The sequence below is a fragment of the Lissotriton helveticus genome, chromosome 2_1, assembly GCF_964261635.1.
Source record: "Lissotriton helveticus chromosome 2_1, aLisHel1.1, whole genome shotgun sequence".
Classification (NCBI taxonomy): Eukaryota; Metazoa; Chordata; class Amphibia; order Caudata; family Salamandridae; genus Lissotriton; species Lissotriton helveticus.
The window spans coordinates 483777571-483801919 of record NC_136059.1 but is presented as its reverse complement, the minus strand read 5'-3'; positions in this window follow the sequence as shown (position 1 = coordinate 483801919).

Here is a 24349-nt window from a genome sequence, read left to right as displayed (position 1 = left end):
TTGAAGTTTAACCATATATTGACGTTGCCAATGCTGCCTAGGCACTTCCTGGTATCTTCATGCGTGAGCATTTTGAACACAGGTTGCCCTTTCACTGGTGTCAGCTGCAAAAGATCTCCGAAAACAATGATGTGTTTGCCACCAAATAACACATCATACTCTGTTTTGAGAACTTCTTGCATCCTCAAATGCACAAAGGCAAGCATGACATTGGAAACCATGCTTACTTCGTCAATGATAAGAAGTTTCATTTTCCTCAAGATTCTTGAAACTTCAAAACAAGCATCTCCAGATAGCTTGTGATATTGTAATTTGTTGTCATGCTCCACTGGCAGCATCAGTAAACGATGTAAAGTAATCCCTTTAATATTATGTGCTGCCAGTCCAGTTGGAGCAGTGACAACACAAGACAGCGATGACTCTGTCCTTTCCTGCAAATAGCATGATATTGCTTTAATGAGGAAACTTTTTCCAGTTCCCGCTTCTCCACTCACGTACAGTCGGACAGGCTTCAACGACGTACATGAGCACTCTTTCTTATCATGACTTAATCCATGATCAATTTGCATGGTAACTTCGTCATATATTTTCCTCTGCTCAACGTTGAGTTGTCTTTCCAACTCTTCTAAGTTAACCGCATCCTCCTGAGCATGTGCCATGGCTCTTTCCACTTCATTCATAGCAGTGGCAGCTTCATTTTCGATAACAGGTCCTCCTAGTGGATCCTGACTCAATGAAGCAGAACTCTGACTGTCCTGAGAACTGTCTCTGGCAATCTCGGCTGCAATTGTTGCTTCCTGCTCAATTTCCGCATTCAACATTTCTACATATTTGGGAAAAGCAGGACATTCTATGGTCTCCTTGGCGGCATTGAAAGAGTCTTCGTAACAGAGGAAATCTCCAAGCAGTTCCTCTTCTGCACGCCAAGGCTTGAAAAGTTGCAAAAGTGCTAAATAGAAAAACTCCTTTTTTTCAGGAGATTCGCCACTCAATTTTCGATGGTTTACCAAGTGGCATTTTCTTTGCTTGACCAGACATCCCTCACTTCCTATTACAGCATACACTCCTTTCTCAGTATCTTCTTTGATGTTCCTCTTGAATATGTAATTTTGCAGAACCTCATACAGACAAACATTCTCGAGGTGACTGCTTCGATTTGGATAATATGTATCCAACATGTTTGTCTTCAAAATGTCGGTACTGTTTGGCTCCTTTTCCGCCAAATACTCAATTTCCCGCACAGGTTTGAGAACTCGATTACGCGTTGCAGCAAGACCAAGACTCGCCCAAACGATACTCCTGGACTTGGCATAGAGACTTGCTGAAGACAACCGGTCAGAACATTCGTATGCTCCGATTTCTCGATGCGACAACATCTTCAGACTGAAACTGTACAACTTCTTGCTGAGGCTCTTTTCATGGGAAATGTCCTCCCACATGTCCTTCAATTCTGTCTTCTCTTTTTTGGTGATGTAAGACGTCACATACCGAGCCACAGCCATACAGTTATCAGCCACAAACTGTATATCCATGTTAGCATTCCACATGGACAAAATCACCGGGTTGTAGTCGTTGATGTACTTGGACTCTTCGTTCCTCTTCAAATTGTAAGTGTTTTTAGGTGATTTCTTCATGACATTGTGTCGCAGCGAAGACATCAAACTGTTTACTCTTCCTTTAGAAATCACCGGTCGTGGAAAGCCGAAACGACATTTAGTGTAGAACTTGTCTTTGTTTCGGAATTTACGACGGCAGTACTTTCCACATCGATGGCTTTGGAAACGCAGAACTTTTTCTCTTAGGCTTTTCTTCTCCTTTGCGTTTGGAACAGCACACGTAGAATACTGTTGGATGAAACTCATCACTGAGTCTTCTGGATCCGTTCCAAATTTAGGTGCATCCTTGATCCACAGCAACATATGTATATGAGGAGCACCTCTTGCTTGGTACTCTTTTCTCCAGAAGAAATCCAACACCTCTCCAAGAGGTGGATTCTTCTTATTCATGATGAAAGACATCATAGCTTCAAATCTATGATTGAAGTACCTACATACATTGACTGGATCCAAAGAGCACAGTTCTCCGGGTGTCTTGAATTCGATGTTATCTACGTTAGCATTTGCCTCTCGTAGAAATTCAAGTAAGTCTTCCCAGCCATACTCGGCACAGCTCAGAGTGAGGAACCATGTGGGAGTACCTAAGTTCCTCAGCATACATTTTAAATCACCATGACGACGGTACCAGTACTCATTAGTACCACGCTGACACGCCATGAGATTAATCAGGTGAGAATCCAAAATACTATCTTGGACATTGACTTTATCCATAAAGTCACTTGCCGAGATGTTTTGCATGTGTATACCACTTTTCAAGATGTGGTTCACTGCATATGACAGTCCAGACAGATCGCTTTCAAACAGGAGATGAAACAAATAAGGAATGCATTGTCGAAACCTAGCATCTCCTGCATACAATCGCAAAGTCCGGTATTCAGAAGCAGGAATTTGATGAGGTCGCTCATCATATCTTCCTCCCTGACCTGTTGGAAAAAGCTGTGGGAAACACCGAGCTTCCAAACTTTCCTCCCAAACACTAATGGGACTCCCTTTGGCTTGTTTCATTTGAAACAACTCAATAGCATTCCCCATGACTTCCTTGGAATGCAAAGGATGAACACTATAATGTTCATATATTTCTTCACTAGTAGAGGGTTCTACTTTCTCAATTTGACCAGCACACAAATCGCTATCCTCTTCCTCACTTACTTCCTCTTCTGCAACATATACATTCTTATAGTATTTATTATTTTTTTTCAAATACAATGTTGCCTTTTTAACTTTCCTAACATCTACTAAATCTTGCCATATTTTCTTATTCTTTGTCGGAACCCCATTAACTAAGATAACCAGAGGTTCCTCTTCCACTTTTTCTACTCCAATTGTGTTAATGTTTTTCTTCAAATCTAGAGGCAAATAAACAACTCTTCCCTTTAATCCTCTCTGTAAATCTGATGGAGGCAATTTCCCTGTCTTTGGCTCCATTCTTACAATAGCCTGAAAGGGATGGATACTTTGAATCAAAATAGATTCATAAGTATTTAAATCCTTCAATTCAGAAGGAATCTCAACCAATTCCAGATTATTATGAACTGCTCTAGCAGGCATCTGGTTTTGATTTAATTTGCAAGAACAATAAGTACACACACGTTGATCCAATCCCAAATCAAAACAATTTTCTACCATCAAGTATGTTGCAAAATCCTTCCATTCACTATTATTTTCCCTTTCACTTTTTGCATATAAATCCACTAACTTAGTCTGATTCTTATAATAAGTGCGTCGACAACACACACAAGTGAAATTAGGCCTCTCACTTGATTTCACCTCAAACGTCGCAATTTCCCTCTGGAAATTATCTGTACTGGAAACCTGTACACTATCTTCCACATGACCCTCTTCTTCTTGCTCAATTTCAACATTCTCCTCTTTACTTCCAAAGTAACAAAACTCAATTTCTTCACATATATTCTTCACATCTATTTCAGAACCATGCAAAAGAGCAGCGCATAATTGTTTAAGCATAATTGCTGGACTCTTAGCATAATATAACATTCTAACTAATTTCCTCACTTTGTTATGATGCACTGCTAGCATCCTGAAATGATGAAAAACACTCTGGCATACTCTCCTGGAAAGACAAGCCAGTGAATGTCCATGCAAACCTGTCACTTCTCTTACTCTGCAAGGATCTAATTCTTGCAACAACATCATTTTCTGCTTCAAACTTTTCTTATTAAATGACCGTACAAAATCACAAAGCAAATTGATGGAATCCTGTCGCACACTGCAAATACTACTACACTTCCAGGTGTACACAGGACCCTTAGCACGTCTTCCTAAAACCTCATTACCTAACACCTCTTCTGCCTCTGTTGTCACAAGTTTTTCTTTTTCAACTGGACAACCATCTTTCACTTCATAAGCACGACCACTGGTGTCAACTGCATGCACCAAATCATTATCCTGGAAATAACTCTCCTCATTAAAAAATGCCTCACAGCTTGAACTATGCATCCATTCTCCAGAAAAAACTTCACAAAAATTACTACGATTAACTATTCTCTTCCATCTACTATTTCTTTTGAAATCAAAAATTGCCTTGTTTAGCTTCCTAATTCTATTGATTATCAAAATAAATAACTTACGTTTAATTTCAAATGCCTGATCAATAACTTTCTCAACTTTTTTTTTTGTCTTATAAAAAACCAGTTTCTGTTGACCTTTCTTAATATTTTTTAACAAATTGCCAATTATCCTGTTCCGGAACATTCGTTTACGAATCTCCCTAAACTGTTGTTTCCTTCTACTATCATTCACAGAGTTATCTCTTGCTCTAGCAGTAACATTTTTCATTGGCCTTTCCTTTCCATTTGATTTCCTTCTCGTTTTATGGACTGAAACATTTTCTGTAGTAATATTTTTTTACTACACATATTTCTTATAAATTGTTTTGTGCTCTTACCCGGTGCTTTCTTCGTGACTTGACAAATCTTTTTGTTAGAGGACTGCTGCGTATTTTTTTTCACCTGCTGTCTTTGACGTTTTGCAGCCTTTATCTGTCTTTCTATTGTAGGCATGGTGAAATCTTGAAATGATCTGCAGTTGAATCTGTGGAAAAATATAATAAATAATGTTATTAACCATTATTACCAAACAGTAAATCAGTAACAGTGATCAAAAACTTAACACACTACTTGACATTTTAATTAGAAGATTTTTTAGTCGTTGGCAAATTTACAATACAGAAATACCAGAAAAGAAATGACATTTATATTTATGTTACCTATGCTATTTTATATGTGAATCTGATCTAATTTTATGAGCATATTTTAATATTTTATTGAAGACACTACACATAACCTGCTTTTGAAGGTGTCTTTATTTTTAAATTAAACGGTTTACCTTTTTACTTTTTATTAATTATAAATTTTAAAAATAAATGTTTATATTTCCAAAGGCTCAAGCAGGTCAGCTTCCCATCCTATATCATATAATTCGGACAAATCTGCATCCTCATCACGCTCTTCTTCATCCTCAGGATTTAAATCATCCAAGGGATCAACATCCACTGATGTTTCAATTACAAGTTCAATGATGAGGTCAAAATCAACTGATTGCAGATTGTCGCTCATGTTGAGGTTGTCTTTATCTTTAAAGAAAGATAACAACAATGAGATGTTGCAGAGTAAGAGACAAATCTCACAGATTATAATAGTAAAATTGTTTAACAAGAGTAACATTTTGCAGCTATTATTTAGCCATGTCCAGCGATGCTGAGCAGGTGAAGCCTATGTCTAATTTTTCACTGAACAGGACTCATCTCTTCTTAACCTTGGATAAGCCTCACCGACTCTGTGTCCCCTGCACATACTTAAATGTAAAGGGGCAGATTTATGTTAAATGGCACATCCCCAGGCATGCACCAGTTAACGTGCACCACTGCTCTGCCACCCATGGTGTGCCGCATTTACAATCAGATAGGAGAAACCTGCGTCAAAACCCTGCGCCTGCTTGAAGCAGGCATAGGTCTTGACGCAACATTGTGGAGATGGTGCACCCCTGAGCCTTGCTGGAGCTGCATCGCACTTGCGATACAACTCCAGCAATGCGCCACCTTAACGGCACAGATGCGTCAAGCATCTGTGCCGTTTTTGTCCCATGCTGCGCCGCATTGTAAATGCAGCACACCATGGGTGGCGGAACAGCGGCGCAAGATGACTGGCACATCCCTGGTGATGCGCCAGTCATCATAAATCTATCCCTAAGCTTCTTATCTTGTTAGAGATGAACTGCCATATGTATCATCAAAATATTTTGCATTTCCTAAATAGCGAATTTTAAGGAATAAATAGCGATTCTTTACCATTCCTAATTTGCGATGAGCAAATTGCTAATTGCAAGTTACCCATTCATTTCCATGGGCTAGGAGGCTCATAGGAATGAAGGTTTAATTTGCGATTAGCAATTTGCTCATCACAAATTAGGAATTTTTCCAAGGGTGCAGGGGTGTCTCAAGAACACCCTGCTGCACCCCTGAAAAAGAAATTTGGGGGCATATGGCACACATACATGCCCTAAGGGCATGTGTTGGCGTCATATGGGACCTTTTGTTTTTTTTAAAAAAAGCTTTTTGAAAAGAATTCACAAATTACCACCAATTTACCACAATAGTTTCCAAATCCTTAATGTCATTTTTTACATATTTTTTGTTTGATACATTGCATTTAAGTAGTCACAAAATTTGCAAATCCTTCAGTGCAATTGCAAAATAAGGAATAGCAAATTTTGCTACTCCTTATTTTGCATCAAACTTGTTTGATACATACCATTTGTCTAATTAACATTCGCAAAGGCCAAAATTCGTAGAATTTTGATCTTTGCGAATGCTAATTAGCTTGATACATATGGCCCCAAGTGAGGCCTGTCTTACGAAATGGTGCATCTTTTGCATCACTGCTGCATCGGTTTCATGTGGTACGTTTTTTTTACACCATGACATATCTGCCTAAATGCATCAATTTGTAATGTTGTCGCCTCATAGCAAATCTTTTGCACCACCGCTGCATCATAAAAGTGACGCACAGTGGCACAAAAGAGGCATACACCTATCATAAATCTGTCCCTAGCATTTTAAATGATTAATCCAGGATGACGATAAAGTGTGGCCTATCCAGAGGTTTGTTTAAGGTGAGGCCTACTCAGGATTGCAGATTAAAGTTACGCTTGATGAAGAATACAGAGGAGATAATACATGTAAAGGCCTACCAATGAAGTAAGTAATGTGCACTTTATTGCGCCAGTCATCATAAATGTATCCCTAAGCTTCTTATCTTGTTACAGATGAACCACCATATGTACCATCAAACTATTTTGCATTTCCTAAATAGCAAATTTTAAGGAATAAATAGCAATTCTTTACCATTCATAATTTGCAATGAGCAAATTGCTAATTGCAAATTAGCATCGCCGTTGCATCATAAAAGTGACGCACAGTGGCACAAAAGAGGCATACACCTATCATAAATCTGTCCCTACCATTTTAAATGATTAATCCAGGATGACAATAAGGTGTGGCCTATCCAAAGGTTTGTTTAAGTTGAGGCGTACTCAGGATTGCAGATTAAAGTTACGCTTGATGAAGAATACAGAGGAGATAATACATGTAAAGGCCTACCAATGAAGTAAGTAATGTCCACTTTATTGCGCCAGTCATCATAAATGTATCCCTAAGCTTCTTATCTTGTTACAGATGAACCACCATATGTACCATCAAACTATTTTGCATTTCCTAAATAGCAAATTTTAAGGAATAAATAGCAATTCTTTACTATTCCTAATTTGCAATGAGCAAATTGCTAATTGCAAATTACCCATTCATTTCCATGGGCTAGGAGGCTCATAGGAATGAAGGTTGCAATTTGCGATTAGCAATTAGCTCATCACAAAATAGGAATTTTTTCAAGCGTGCAGGGGTATCTCAAGAACACCCTGCTGCACCCCTGAAAAATAAATTTGGGGGCATATGGCACACCTACATGCCCTAAGGGCATGTATGGGCGTCATATGGGACCTTTTGTTTTTTGGAAAAAAATGCTTTTTGAAAAGAATTCGCAAATTACCACAAACTAGAAGTTGGTGGTAGTTTCCAAATCCTTAATATCATTTTTTACATATTTTTTGTTTGATACATTGCATTTAAGGAATCGTAAAATTTGCAAATCCTTCAGTGCAATCGCAAAATAAGGAATAGCAAATTTTGAATTAAGGACATTTTAAGTCATTTCCATATGTGCAGTGTTTTCAAATTATGATTTGAAAATCGTTTTTGGGGAAAAGTAATGGTTTGCAAATGTATGACAAGGACATAATGGTGTATGCTTCTCTATAAGGCATTTCAGTGTCTCTGATGTCATTTTTCCCATATTACATTATAAGACCTTTCCCCATGGAGCACATTCCTTGTAAATATGCTCCCACCTGAGCATGGCGAATTTAGATTTTGACTGTTTGAGTCACATAACCATGTTAAAAGTGACCCAAAAAAATTGCAAACGTTTTAAAAAAACACATTCATGTGTCTTAAGGACATTTTAAGTCATTTCCCCATGGACAGTGTTTTCTAAGTGGCGCAAAAGAGGCATACACCTATCATAAATCTGTCCCTAGCATTTTAAATGATTAATTCAGGATGACAATAAGATGTGGCCTATCCAGAGGTTTGTTTAAGGTGAGGCCTACTCAGGATTGCAGATTAAAGTTACGCTTGATGAAGAATACAGAGGACATAATACATGTAAAGCTCTACCAATGAAGTAAGTGATGTCAACTTCATTGCGCCAGTCATCATAAATGTATCCCTAAGCTTCTTATCTTCTTAGACATCAACCGCCATATGTATCATATAACTATTTTGCATTTCCAAAATAGCGAATTTTAAGGAATAAAAAGCGATTCTTTACCATTCCAAATTTGCGATGAGCAAATTGCTAATTGCAAATTACCCATTCATTTCCATGGGCTAGGAGGCTCATATAAATGAAGGTGCAATTTGCGATTAACAATTTGCTCATCGCAAATTAGGAATTTTTCCAAAGCTGCAGGGGTGTCTCAATAACACCCTGCTGCACCCCTGAAAAAGAAATTTGGGGGCATATGGCGCACATAAATTTTAACAACATTCCTTTACCTCAAAAACGATTTTCAAATCATAATTTCAAAACACTGCACATGGGAAAATTACTTAAAATGTCCTTAAGACACATAAAAGCGTTTTTTGATTGCCTTTGCAGCATGTTTGTATCACTTTTAACATGGCTATGTAACACAAACATTCAAAATCTAAATTTGCCATGCACAGGTGGGAGCATATTTACAAGCAATTTGCGCCACAGACACGGTCTTACACTAAAATGGGAAAAATAACATCAGGGACAGTCAATTGCCTTATAAAGAAGCATACACCATTATGTCCTTGTCATAAATTTAAAAACAATTCCTTTTCCCCAAAAACGATTTTCAAATCATAATTTCAAAACACTGCACATGGGAAAATGACTTAAAATGTCCTTAAGACACATGAAAGCGTTTTTTGATTGCCTTTCCAGCATGGTTGGGTCACTTTTAACATGGCTATGTAACACAAACATTTAAAATCTAAATTTACCATGCACAGGTGGGAGCATATTTACAAGCAATTTGCGCCACAGAGAAAAGTCAGGGACAGTCAATTGCCTTATAAAGAAGCATACACCATTATGTCCTTGTCATAAATTTAAAAACAATTCCTTTACCTCAAAAACGATTTTCAAATCATAATTTCAAAACACTGCACATGGGAAAATTACTTAAAATGTCCTTAAGACACATAAAAGCGTTTTTTGATTGCCTTTCCTGCATGGTTGGGTCACTTTTAACATGGCTATGTAACACAAACATTCAAAATCTAAATTTTCCATGCACAGGTGGGAGCATATTTACAAGCAATTTGCACCACATAATTCATAATTTTCTCCTTAAAGCACACTATTCTCTAAATTAAAGAAATATTTTCTCACCTTAGCAAATACTTTGAGTTTGAAAACAGTCTCAGAAACACACCAATTTGTCTTCAGCAGAGCAAAAGGTATGCACTCCAGAGTCTGCAGCTATCAAAAGCACAGAAATGCTGTAATTCTTCACACATATTTCTCATGTCACCCAATCAAAACTCTTCCCTCACTTTTTTTCAAATGAAAACCCTTCCCCCCTCTGCCCTTTCTGTCTTTTCTGCATGGCAACCACCTCTTGGAAGACTTCTGGTGTTTGCAAGTTCACACAACTTTGTTGCAATTGAACTCTGAACTCTCAGTGCACCTGCATATCCAGTGCATTCTTTCATTTAATGATTTTTTATTGACCATTCAAAATACATCTTTCAAAGAACACATCCGTGCACCCTAACTTTCTGTTTTCAGCAATCAAAATCCACCAATCACTGTTACTGCTTCATGAACACAGAAACTCCACAGTTTTTTTCATTTTAAACTCTCATTTTTTCAACTGCCATTTCATTGCCACACTTCATCTGACTGCAGGAGAACCTTCTCTCACCATGTTTTCTGTCTGGATTGTTGGACATAGTTATATTCACTGGGCTCAAAGGTACGTTGAAAACAGGAAATTACCTAACCTCAATTTACAAGATGTGGAAATTAAGTGGTTTGGCCACAGAGGATTAAAATGTCACCAATTGATACCATTGGTGAAAACCTTTATGCATTTGCCCAAACCTGACCTGTTAATTGTGCACTGTGGAGGTAATGACTTGGGCACTTTGACTGGTGTAGGTCTGGAAATGCTTTTAAAGGACACCTTTGAGCAATTAATGGCACTTTTTCCTCAGACTGCCTTGGTATATTCAAATATATGCCAAAGACAGAAATGGAGGTGGTCAAACCAATTTTGTCCACAAATTGAGAAGTCGAGGAAGCATGTAAACAAATCTGTTTCAGCTTACATGAGAGACCATGGAATGGGCTCCCTGTACAACAATAACTTGCGTTACTACATGCAAGATATCTACAGAGGAGATGGAGTTCACTTCTCAGATGAGGGCAACAGAGTTTTCACTCTGAATTTAAGAATGTGCATTGGTACCTACTTATAAGTACCTAAATGTACCATAAACCCAAAAGCTCTTCTCAGAGCTACCCTACATCTGATCACTCACAATTATTATTTTACTCTAACATTTTTCACTAATTTCCAACAAAGTACGCTCCCTGGGGCGCTACCCGGTACGCGAACCGGGAGCTAACCTCGCGAAAATTTTTTTAAAAATGTTTTTTTTTCGCACATATAAGCCTCCTCAGCCACCCTCAGAAAACCTAGGGGGTCAAGATAACTCTACCGTGCCCCCTTCTACCCATTCTGAACATTATTTGCCCTCCATCTTGTATCTTAATTCGACCGAAACACAAAATGGTGGACTCCCGGAACGCTTAAGGTTCGCGAACCGGGGCGCTCAACGGTTCGCGTACCGGGTCGCTCTCTGGGAAGCGCACCATCAAAAAAGGTGGGAAAGTAGTTCACAGAAAAGCCACTGGAGACAATTTCACCAAATATAGATTAGCTCATACTACATACCAATCCCTACCATTTTCACAAATTTGATTGGAATTCCATTTAGTCATTTAGCCTGTAGACCTCTCTAAATACCCTGAGGTAAATTACTTCACAAAACACATCTGAAGTGTTGGAATTGACAACCAATGAAAATGTTACTTTCATTTTCTATTTTTTTTACCTGACATTTCATTGGTTATATACCTGAATATATATAAAGGAAGAGAAGAAAACACAGCCATTTTGACTACTACTTCTTGCTGTACATTTCAATAGTATTTTCACTAATTCCTTCAACTTCTTTCTAAAGTTAAGTTTTTATTTTTAAAACTGAAGTATATTGTGCACTATAAGTTAATATGGTAAACTTTTTCTGATAGATATATACTATCCCTCTGTAGTAGTTATAGATTTAGAGAGACTTCTCTGTTATAGTTATGGATGGAGTTAGGCTTCTCTTGTATAATTATGAATTTACTTACGTTAAATCACATACACTTTTTTATATTCCTACTTCCACTCTGATACTATACACTGCCCAAAGATAAATTCACTGATAAAAAATGCCTATCTAAAATTATTCCCAACATTGCCCTATCTCTACTAATATATATTTTTTTAATCCAAATTTCAGGCAAAATGGAAGGCGAAAACCAAGTTTCTTTTGAAATGGACCTGCAAGAGAGCAGCCAAGAATTGATTGATACAATTGATCAAATTGACATTGAATTTTTCGATGAAACTTGGGACAATGAACTACTGCAATGTGTACAAGCAGTAGATAACCTCCTTGCAAATGAGGACATTTTACACCCTCAGAGACTACAATGTATATTCCATGATAATTATGAAATTTCTGACAATGAAATGTTAGAAAGTTTAATAAATTATGAAACACAATCACATTAAAAAAAATGCTTAAAAAATAAAGAAAATAAAAAATAATCAACAAAAACAACAATCAATTAACATACAGCATTTGAAAAGTCTATCATTCATTTTTCATTGTAGTACGCTGCCCAGAACGCTTCCCGGTTCGCGGACCGGGCGCTCCCCACGCAAAAAAACAAAAAAATGTTTTTGTTTTTTTTGCCCCGCGGGGCCCTTTTAAAACCTCCACATTAAACCTAGGGGGTCAGGGAGGATCTAGTATGCCCCCTTATGGTCATTTTCGCCTTTGTTTTGGCCTCCTCTTGTCTCTCAATCCTACCGAGAGACAAGATGGCGGCCGCTCCGGACTGTTTAGAATGTTGACAGACACCGGAGAGCCAATCAGCTTAGCTACGCGAAGTTCCGGTACGCTTAAGGTCCGCGGACCGGAGCGCTGCCCGGAGCGCGCTTACAGATATATATCTTTTTTTAAACGTTAATTTCTCAAAATCCACTGGAGCACATATATTGAGACCTAGAAAAGGCACATCGGGCTACCAGTCCCTACAATTTTGCCAAGTTTCATGGAAATCCATTCAGCCGTTCGGGCTAAAAGTGAGGCCAACCGCCCTATGGAAAACTCAATGTTAAAAACACGTTTTGGGACCCCCCTTTTTTCTCGGCCCCCCCTTGACGAAACCCCCCCAAATTTCCAAGGGCTGCTCAGAAACAAAATGTTCCATTTTCCAGAAAATGTCAGCCAATTCCGTCCACAAACGCCAAAGTTATTAGACATAGAATTTTCAAAAATCCCATAGGGAAAAAATCCTAACTATATATACCTACTGGCGACCGCCAGTAGGTAATATATATATATATATATATTCGTAATGTTTCCAAAGTTCAGTACGCTCTCAGTAACAGATCCACACACCAGCTCAAATTCCAAGGGTTTTTAATCCAAGAAACAACATGTTTCGGCTTCCCTGAAGCCTTGTTCACGTTCAAAGGAAAGTGCCCACCATTGTGTTAATAAAGCATTTGGCAATCAACAGGTCACGTGTGTGTCATAAACATAATAGAAGGACTACAAAGGAATCATACCTCAAACACAAAACATGCCGCCATGCTGGAATGGGGCAATATGTACATACTTAGCATAAAATACATTGAAGCTAAGGGAATAGCCGTTGTATCAAATTAAACGCCCTGCATGCACGAAATAAAATCCATATTCATACTGTGCATATTCGACTTAAATAAATTTCAATTCATATCATGAGCAAAAACTGATATACTTATGAAATATGTTGTCATATGCATTACATAATGTTAATCAGGAATGCCGATTTTATAATCGTTAATCACATCACCATATATGTGGTCATAATCTCATTGGTATACATCATCTACTTGTTTAATACATTGTTAAATACGTTATGTTGTATCAAAGGATATCTGGATATCTCTATCATCAGTTAGACCCAAATTGCTGGATGTGATCATCATTACAAATAACATATTGCATATAAGAATACGTGTAAGAATGGTTCACTATTCATATACGGCAAAGATTCCATATGCTATTGTGAATACTTGCGCTCCGTTGGCCCAAATGCTATTCGTGTTGCAAAGTGCTCATGTGGAAGGAAAAATAGGGGAAGGTGTTACCCGTGCTCAAAAAGATAAAGTGTTTAATCATTTGTTTTCCTGTTGAGAGAAAAGGAGTCTGTTGGTAATCCAAACATATTAAGATTCATTCCCATAAATATCACCCATTAAAATCAATACAGTTCTCTCATATGCACAGCACATAGAGGGTATTCACGATCTTCTATGAAAGAAGGCAGATTTAGATATAACATTCACAGTGAGCTAGCCAGCTGGTTGTGTTAATCAGATGGATATGTCTATAATTGAGTCACTCATGACTCCGTCAAAGATAAATGTAATACACATCAAGATAAAATGTGTATTTAATTATTCCCTCAGGTGTATTGCCAGTTCTTCATCCTGATTAAGCCCACCAGGTTCCTTGGTCTGAAACTCAATTATATATTTAGATTCCCTTTGTCTCAGCTTCAACATTCTGTTGCCACCTCTGGGATTTTGTTTTATCTGTTCCAAGATAAAGAATCTCACTTTAGATGTGTCAGAGAAATGTTTGTCTCTATAGTGGCGGGCTACTGGGTATTTGTAGTCGTTGTTTTTAATTGCCCGTAGGTGTTCTAAAATACGTTTTTTTGCAGCACAAGTGGTGCTCCCTATGTACCATCTCTCACATGGACATACTATGACATAGACAACAAATGTGGTGCCACATGTCAGAAATTGTTGAACCTCCATGCGGTTCCCATTGTACTGTATTTCCTTTGTAAATACACTATTCTTACAGGCTTTGCAGTGGCCACAGGGAAAAAATTCCTTGAGGCCATGTTCAGTGTCCACAGCATAGGTGGTTACATCGCTGTGGACAAGAAGATCTCACAAGCTCTTGCCTTTCCTGTAAGTAACACTGGGTCTGTTGGGCAGTTCATCACCGATAACGTTGTCACTCTTAAGGATGTTCCGTGATTCAACATTGTAGGTGAGAATTATTCTGGTTCATTGGCTGCTAGCTCCTCTTTTTCTTTAGTCTTGTCACTCAGAGTGTCAGGTCTATTTATGGTATCTGCCCTGTCTTTGGCTTTACGAAGAACCCATCTGGGATATCCTCTGGCAGAGAACCTAGTTAGCATGTTCTTACATTCCTCCTGGTAGGTTTATTCTGTGTTACAGTTTCTTTTCGCCCTCAGCAGCTCCCCATAGGGGATACTCCACTTGAGTGTATCTGGGTGACTGCTGAGGGCATGAAGAATACTGTTCCCGGCAGTGCTTTTTCTGAAGAGGGTTGTCTGAAGTGTATTTTGTATGATGTTAATTTTCACATCTAGATACTCAGCTGTTTTGTTACTGATGTGACTGGTCAACACTATGTTCCTTTCATTCTTGTTAAGAGTGTCAATGAAGGCTATGGCATCCTGTTCAGTGCCATCCCAGATGACAAACAGATCGTCAATGTATCTCCACCATGTAATGATGACATGGTGGAGATACGGGGCATATGTGGGGTCGGCACTGATGTCTTGCTCCCAGCTTCCCATAAAAAGGTTCGCGAAACTGGGAGCAAAGCTCAAACCCATTGCGGTGCCGACCACCTGCCTGTAGAGGACACCATCAAAAAGAAAAATATTGTTGGAGAGACAAAATGTCTTCAGACTAAGTAGCATTTTACTGTGTTCTCTATATCTGAGAGGGCGTTTTGCCAAAAAGTAGCCACATGCTCCCAAACCATCCCTGTGATCAATGATTGTGTACAAGGATTGTACATCCAATGTTATCATCAGGTAGTTCTCCTCCCAATTAATGTTATGAATTTTATTGAGGAAATCTTTGGTATCGCGTATGTAGCTGGGTAAACCAGCCACCCACTCCCTGAGATAATGATCTACATATTTGGATACATGATCTGTTGCACTGTTGCAGGAGGACACAATTGCCCTACCCGGGGGATTAAGGGGATCTTTATGGGAAGTTTGGGAAGTAAATACATAACCGGAAGGACGGGGAAGTCATTTTTTAGATAATTGTATTCTTCCCATTCAAGGATGCCTTTGTCCTTCCACATTATCAGTTCGTCCCATAACTCAGTTATACTCTTATTGTAAATCTCACGAGACACAGGCAAGTAAAATCTCTCATCTTTGAGTTGTTTGAGGGCCTCATTGATGTATATCTGTTTGTCTAGGATGACAACGTTTCCACCCTTGTCTGCAGGACGTATGACGATACTATCGTTTTCCATCAGAGATTTGAGTGCCTGCCTTTGGGTGTAAGTCATGTTATTGCTGAAACCTTCTCTCCTGTTCTTTTTATGTTTGTAATTACAAAGCGCCTTACTAGTACTATCTTGAAACGTATCAAGGGAGTCATGTGGTAATAGAAGGAGGAAAGTGGATTTGGGCTTGAAGCCTGAATTTGCACTGCTGTCAATGACAAAATCTGCTTCCTGGAGAATTTGGGTATCTTGGGGGATGGTTGATGGCTGGCATTTGCAGTACTATTCTGTTCTAACAATACCATATTTACGATTGTATCAGAGTCGCTGATCATAATGTTATCAGGCTGATCAGTGTGAATGGTATCACTTTTTTTGTCCATCCTAACATTTTAAGTTTGTGCCATTTTCTTAACTTAAGCTTCCGTGTAAACTTGAATAAATCTGTTTGTGTCTCAGCATAGTTAAATGGCATTGATGGACAGAATGAAAGTCCTAAACATAAAGTCAGTTTTTCAATGTCAGTAATCACCTTTTTCGATAGATTGATGACTGTCTGATTAGCCATGTCTATATCCATTAGCGGCCTCTTCTGGTGCGCATTCTGCTGTTCCCACGTGCGCCTCTTGCCTTGCCTCTTGCTCCACCTTTGCTGTAGTCTTTTTCCTCTGTTGTTGCGTTTCCCCTTCCTCTGCCACGACCTCGACCCCTTTGTCCTCTTGCTGTTGTTGCCGGAGTCTCCTTTACAGTCCGTCTGCTCCGGCGTAGATGACTGTATTCCTCTAAAAAATTGATCTGACGTGAGGGTTTAGCATTAGTAGTTGTGCCGCCATCCATAGAGATATCAGACTCTGTTTTGCTTGTTAGAGATGGGGTAGTGTGGCGGGGTAGTTGTCCTTCATCGTGTTCTTCTCCCACCGTGGCGTTAGATGTGTACAAATAGTCGTATTTGCGACTAAATGTCAATATTCTCCCGCTCTCATAGTCGTTGTAGTCACGATCTAATTTTCTTTCTTTGCGGGCTTTTATATCCTCCTCATATTTTTTTAGACGGTCTTTCATGACATCAATTAGTTTCTCAGTAGCTTCTCCATCAGACATATTTTTGATCTCATCCATTAGTTCCTGGATTTGTTTCAGAATGGCCTCCCAGTCGATCCAGGCATACTTGAATAAGATCTCAAGCATGCTCCTTAAGCTCAAGGCTGAATTTTGTGACCATTCCGTAAGCATTGCGGGGTTAGGTGTGTCATAGGTTGGCGTGGTGAATATCCTAAGTCCCCTCAGTATCATGTCCTGATCGATATGGTTTTGAAGCGAAGTGGCCTCCCACCACTTGGAAATTTCATTCTTTTTCAATTTTTCTAGTTTATTTATTTTGTCATGAATGGACTGTGGGGTAGTTTCATTAGTGGCACTTGTAATGTATGTTCTCTTTTTTCTTGTGAATAACAGTTGTGCTGCTGCTCTATTACTTATATATATATATATATACCAATAACATAAAATCTATTAAAAAATTATATTATAAGTTAAAACATTAAACTATTTAAAAATCTTTAAACTTACATTTACCACTCCAGTCAGTGCAACAGTAGGGAACGTGCTGGATAGCGGAGGGGTAAAAATTACTATCCCCTCTCCAGTGAGTGCAACACTAGGGAAAGTGTTGGGTAGCGGAGGGGTAAAAATGACTATTCCCACTCTAGTGAGTGCAACAATAGGGAAAGTGCTGGATAGCGGAGGGGTTAAAGTTACGATTCCCACTCCAGTGAGTGTAACAGTAGGCAAAGTATTGGATAGCAGATGGGTAAAAATTACTATTCCCACTCCAATGAGTGCAACAGTAGGAAAAGTGTTGGATAGCGGAGGGGTAAAACTTACTTTTCCCACTCCAGTGAGTGTAACAGTAGGAAAAGTATTGGATAGCAGACGGGTAAAAATTACTATTCCCACTCAAATGAGTGCAACAGTAGGAAAAGTGTTGGATAGCCGAGGGGTAAAACTTACTATTCCCACTCCAGTGAGTGCAACAGTGGGGAAAGTGTTGGATAGCGAAGGAATAAAATGTACTATTCCCACTCCAATGTCCTCAAAAGTCGGGAAAGTGTTGGATTGTGGAGGGGTAATAATTAATATTCTCACTCCAGTCAGTTCAAAATCAAAAATAAACAAAATATTAACAACAACAAAAATATTTACAAAACAAAATAAATAAATAAATATATAAATATGTCAAAAATGTAAATATATTTAATATCACAAATTAAAAAAACATATTATAATGTTAAATGCATACGACAAATACCTACCAATATTATATTAAATAAAATATAAAATAAGTTTCAAACAAAGAAATGTTTTTAATTAGAAGTTATTTAGAAACCAAAACATTAATTATTACATAAATTTACTTTTGTTATTTCCTACCCTATAATAGCACACAATTCACAACGCCTAAAAAAATGTACTTACATAATTAACATAATTAATTACCGATTAAAGAAATATTATTACTTAAAAAACAAATTCAAACTCGTAAAAACTAATAAACTTCCCACACTTTACCACATATAAGCCCCACAAACCACAGCTAACATTAAACTGTAAAATAATTAATTACACAATTGAAATGTAATTTAAATTAAAAAAAACTAATAGTATTTAACAACTAATTATAAAATAAGTCAAATTAATTTACTCCCCACCCTTTACCCCTATAAAAGTAAAGCCCACACACAAGAAATATAAACAATTACCCTAATTAAATATCAATTAAATAATTAGTATTAATGATCAACAAATTATTAATTAATTAAACATAAATTACTTCCCACCCTTAACCCCTATAAACCCCATAACCCACACCTGAAATGAATGACACAATTTCAATATTTAATTTTCAGTTCATTAATTAAGAACTAATTATTAATTAATTAAACAAAAATTACTTCCCACCCTTTACTCCTACAAACTCCACAACCCTCACCTAAAATTAATTACACTATTTCCATAATTAATTTACAAATAACTAATTAATATTCATTAACAAACTAATTATTAATTAATTGAACATAAATTACTTCCCACCCTTTACCCCTTTAATCCCCACAACCTGCACCTAAAATGAATTACAGAATTTACATAACTAATTTTCAATAAACTAATTAATATCAAAAGACAACTAATTATTCATTATTCAAAAATAAATTACTTTCCACCCACTACCCCTATCAACCCCACAACCCGCACCTTAAAATAATTATACAATTTCCATACTTAATTATTAATTAATTGATTCATTAATACTAATTAACAACCTTTTATAAGTGAATGAAAAATAAATTACTTCCCACCCTTTACCCCTATAAACCCCACGACCCGCACCTATAAAATTACACAATTACCATAATAATTAGCAATTAAAAAAATTCATAATTAATTAATAATAAATTACTTTCCACAATTAACTCTAGCAAATCTCAATTAAATAAGTATTAATAAATAAAAGTAATCATTCATTTATTATAATTAAATTACTTCCCACCGTATTCCCCTACATACCCACAACCCGATATAGAACTAAAAAAACGCAACATTTAATTAAAATAAAATGTATAACTACTATAAATGAAACACATATATTAAAAAACATAAACAATTCTAAAGCAAAAAATACATCACATACATTTAAAATATATACTAAAATACATAACATTAATAAAAACATCGATATTTTAAACAACTATATTTTTGCAAACGATATTAATGACGTCTAAATTTTTTTTAACTATATTTCTTACCTTAAAATCGATATTCTTGACTACGATATGCTTGCTGTCGATATTTCTGACTAACGATATTTAGGACTCGATATTTCTGTAGTTAGACATTTCCAACTCGATGTTCTGTCTGCACACCTTGTTTGTTGGATGGATTTTGGGTATGCATGGTCACATTTCCCAAGGGAGTTGAAAGGAACTTTAGCCTATAGTCTGTCTCAACTATTTGTAGAACCTCGGAGTCTGAGGTAGATTGTTTCCAAACTTCCAGGAAGAGGGCATAAATTCCTCCAGCTGATCATCCTTGATCATTCCCAGCACAGCGAGGATCTCTGTGACTTTCCTTGAGGGTAATGTCTGCTTTTGCTCTCCGGTTGCACCTTGAAGTGTTTTCTCCTATGCCTTTTTCCACCTCGATTATACTGATGCCTTGAAGGCTGTCTTTATGATGGCTCCATTTGATTTAGAGCCAGCAGTTGAAGACAAGGAATATTGCAGCTATCTAAATGAAGAGGAATGTTCCTTCTCCTCAAAACTTCTATGAAGTTTTACTTTTAAATTTGGGTCAAAAAGCTTAGTACATTCACAAGGCATACGCAAGCACCATTCTTCTGTGCATTATCTGTGTGCCAGTCACTCAGGAACACATTCCCCTGAGCTGCTACCACTGCTCCCCCTGACATAGCCACTTCTCTTACCACATTAAATTAGATATTCGACATGAACACAATTTGCTTCTCCAAATTGTCAATTAGAGATGAAGACCCCTCCCCCTCCTGAACTGCTTTAAACAGCTCTTTGAAGTCTGAGAGCATAAATTGAGTTTATATGCTCCACAAATTCCACCTGGGAGAGCCAAATTAGCTTCTGCATATTCTCTCTTTAAGGCCGAACCCGAATGTTGTCATTTGGGGCCTTGATCATGTCTTCTCCCGCCATGAAAGTGCGTCCCACCAAGCTGGCTACCAAGGAATCCCCTGGGATTTTCTTCTCCATTTCCTCCAAATGAGATAGTGGAACAATGATCCTGTATAGGACTTTAGACAATTTGCATTATTTCATTATTATAGGCTGCTAATGCCGACTGATCTGGACAAGGAAGAGGATGCCTGGATATTATAGACAATTGCCTTTGGAACACTATACCGTATCTATGGCTTTCTCCATATCGAACTGGATGTGCAAACTCCGTTTCATTTTAGCTATGCACTAGACGTTTGACTCTATATGTATTTTGAGATCCATTACCTGAGACCACCCGTCTTGAAAAAGCCCCAGCTCACGGGCCACGGGGGGAGGGGGGTGAAACACGTGTTGGCTGTGCCTTACAACATGATTATTTTGTAATGAGCAAATAAGACTCTGAAATAAAAGTTTGAGAAATAACGAGCTCTTAACCACAGCACTTATTAGTCTTGCAGTGATAACGCCAATTGCATATGGATACAATTGAATCTTTCCAAATGCCAACACCCATTCAGGTACCTCCCTCTAATTTACATAAGGGGGTCGATTCCGATTCGGGAAAAAAAACGTCCGTACGATTTGTATCCGGAGCCCTCTCCGTATGAATCATACCCGTCCGTCCGAGTCGCGTAGTACGATCCGTATTCCGTGAATCCGTCCGAATTGTCGCGATCCGTACGTATTGCAAGGCTGAAACCGTGAACCGTATGACTCGTACACATGCCGTACGATCCGACGAGTACGATCCGGACCGGGGTATGAGGACGCGATTCTTAAGGTCCACGTCAGGTAAGGGCGAGTCGTACGGAAAAGCACACAAACACATACATACCGTATGGTCCGTACACCCCATGATCGCAGGGGTACGGTGCGTACCCCTGCGATCATGGTGTGTATGCACCGGACCCCATGTACGCTGGGTGTACGCATCATACCCCATGTACGATGGGTGTACGTACCGTACCCCATGTACGCTGGGTGTATGCACCGTAACCCATATACAATGGGTGTACGCACCGTACCCCATGTACGATGCGTACACCCAGCGTACATGGGGTACGGTACGTACACCCATCATACTTGGGGTACGATGTGTACACCCAGCGTACATGGGGTACGGTACATACACCCAGCGTACATGGGGTACGGTGCGTACACCCCATGATCACAGGGGTACGCACCGTACCCCTGCGATCATGGGGGGTACGCACCGTACCCGGGGCGGTCCGTTCCATACCTGTTTCGGCACGAACTCTGCTTTTACGGCTGTTTTCAGCTCCCATAGAAAAAGGGTCGTACGGTGCGTACCCGACATGTATCGTACTTGCTGGGTCGTTAAAACCAGCCGCGAACCGTACAGATGTCGCGTACAGCGGGTTCCGAGGGAGAATCGTATGGAGATTAGAGTCGTACGGTCTCTGTACAACTCGTACGGAGTACAGCTCCTGGTACGAATCGTACTTTGTCGTACGTACGGGGGATGTTGCAGGGTACGGGAAAAACGCTCCGAACGGCTAGTCGAAGCGGTTTTTCCCGAATCGGAAACAGCCCCAAGATGTTGGTGGATTGGTAAGTGTCTGAGATTTTACTAATTGTCTAAGTAACCATTCAGTAGAAGTTGAAATGAGGTCATTCGCAGGGAATCCCATATTCATCCAGACTCTGGCCAGAAGTTCTGGAAGCATCTCCTTATACAGATATGTGTGCTTCAGATCAGTTGTAGGGATGCCCCTCCTTCTTCCTCACTTCTTCATGAGGAAATCTCTATCTTCCTACTGTCAGGCTGTTTAGGAATATCCTATTTCCCCACCAAAGAGTCCCCAAAACTCGTGATTTTGGCATAGGTGCAGGGAAAGGAAGCTTTACATGGGCCAGCACACACACATCTGTGCCATGGCTCTTTGCTAATGGTCTCAGGTGGCATTGACAAGCTGTCATAGACTGTAGGGCACAGACATCATGCACGTGCTTTGTGTATCCACATGCATACAAATAAATAAGAGCCACGCAAATGTTTTTCTGCCCCGTGACTCTGGGCCAGGCTTACAGGTGACTATGGAGTGCAGCAACAAAAAAAACACCTGCAGATCTTTAGTGAGCTGATATTCAGTCTTAACTGGAAGAAATATTTGTTGCAGCTGATTAAGAGAGGGTAGCTACCATCAGTGCAGTCACCTAGCAGGAGAGGTGTGGCCCAGCGGCCAGAGCGGCTGCCTCCAAAGGGATTCCATCCCCGGTGCCAGGGGCAGCTCAGCTCAGCAACATGTTACTCTGGGCAGTAGCTCACCTAATCTCCCAGACTGACCCCAGTGCCTGGATACCCTTAGAAATGATAAGTTTGTGCTTTATAAATGTTGGAATTATAATTAATTAATTATAGAGATACCATACATTATGCGATGGCATGTAAGTCCAGAAATTAGAACTGGGCCCACCAATGTGGCTTGGGTTACAGATGATGGAGTGAGTACACTTGTTAGTTTTGTGAGTTGCAAGGGCAAACGTTTTTCTTGACTGATTTTCTCCTCCAATTTAAACATTTGACTGCTATAATTTATGGAATAATTCAACTTAAAGTAAATTGTTTTAAAATCACCCTCCACTAAATCAACATGATATATATTTTGTAAGAAATATAAATCCAGTTACAGCACATTTATCCTAAATACGAAGATCATTTGAAATACGGATTCACAATTGTGGATGTAAGGGAGGCCGGAGGAAGCACTGGTCAACCACATTCCAACTCAGTAGGTGTTGCTACTCTTTATTAGCCAGTGGCCTAAAATTCTGTGGGGATTGCATGGAAGACTGTCCCATTGGGGAAACATCCTTTACAACGCAACTTTTACCACGCAGTGCCTTAACGACGCAACTTTTACAACGCAAACCATTACAACGCATTGCGCTGGGGGGCGTTCTAGGATAGGGAATAGGTTTAATTTACTATCCAACACCTTCCCTACTATCCACGGGGACTGGAGTTGGAATAGTAAATTCAACTATTCACTATCCAGCGCCCCAAAGCACTATGTGTTGTATAGGTATGCGTTGTAAAAACAGCATTGTAAAGGCATGCGTGGTAAAAGCATGCGTTGTAATGTCATACATCCGTACCATTGACCACGTCTGCAGCTGATAAAAGTAAAAATAGAAGCAACCCTTTTGAGGTTTTATAGGAAGACTGACTAACAATCAGTAGCTACAATAATTGTCATTAAACTTGCCAGAACCGTTGATAACAGCAGCAAGTCCCCCATTGAGGTCTAAGTAGTCTTTCAAGTGAAATGGGGATGTTAGTGGCATTACATTTGCACAAAGAATTGAACTGTAACTTCAGAGCCAAGTTCTTCAGCATGAGGCTTGAGTAAAGAGGGGCAGAAAAATAAAGCCATCAAATAATCCTAATACTTTATATCAAAAAGAGGAATTAAGATTTAGAGAAGCAGTGTGCATTTGAAAATAAGGGCACTTCCGTATGTCTACAATTGCATTTCTGTGTGGGAAGAACGGAAAGCATTTTTAGGTTTGGCTCGAGAGAGCATTAGAGGTTTTTTAAGAGCTTATACCATCTCTACCACGAGAGTGACAAAATATTAACCCTCCCATTCGTTTTTGGTTGTTGTAAGAGTTGCGCACATAGGGCAGATTTACAAGAAAGTGACGCATCTGTAGAGATGAGTCACTTTCCCTGCACCACATTGAGAAACCCTTGTGCCACCATGGATGCGCCGTATTTATAATACGGTGCA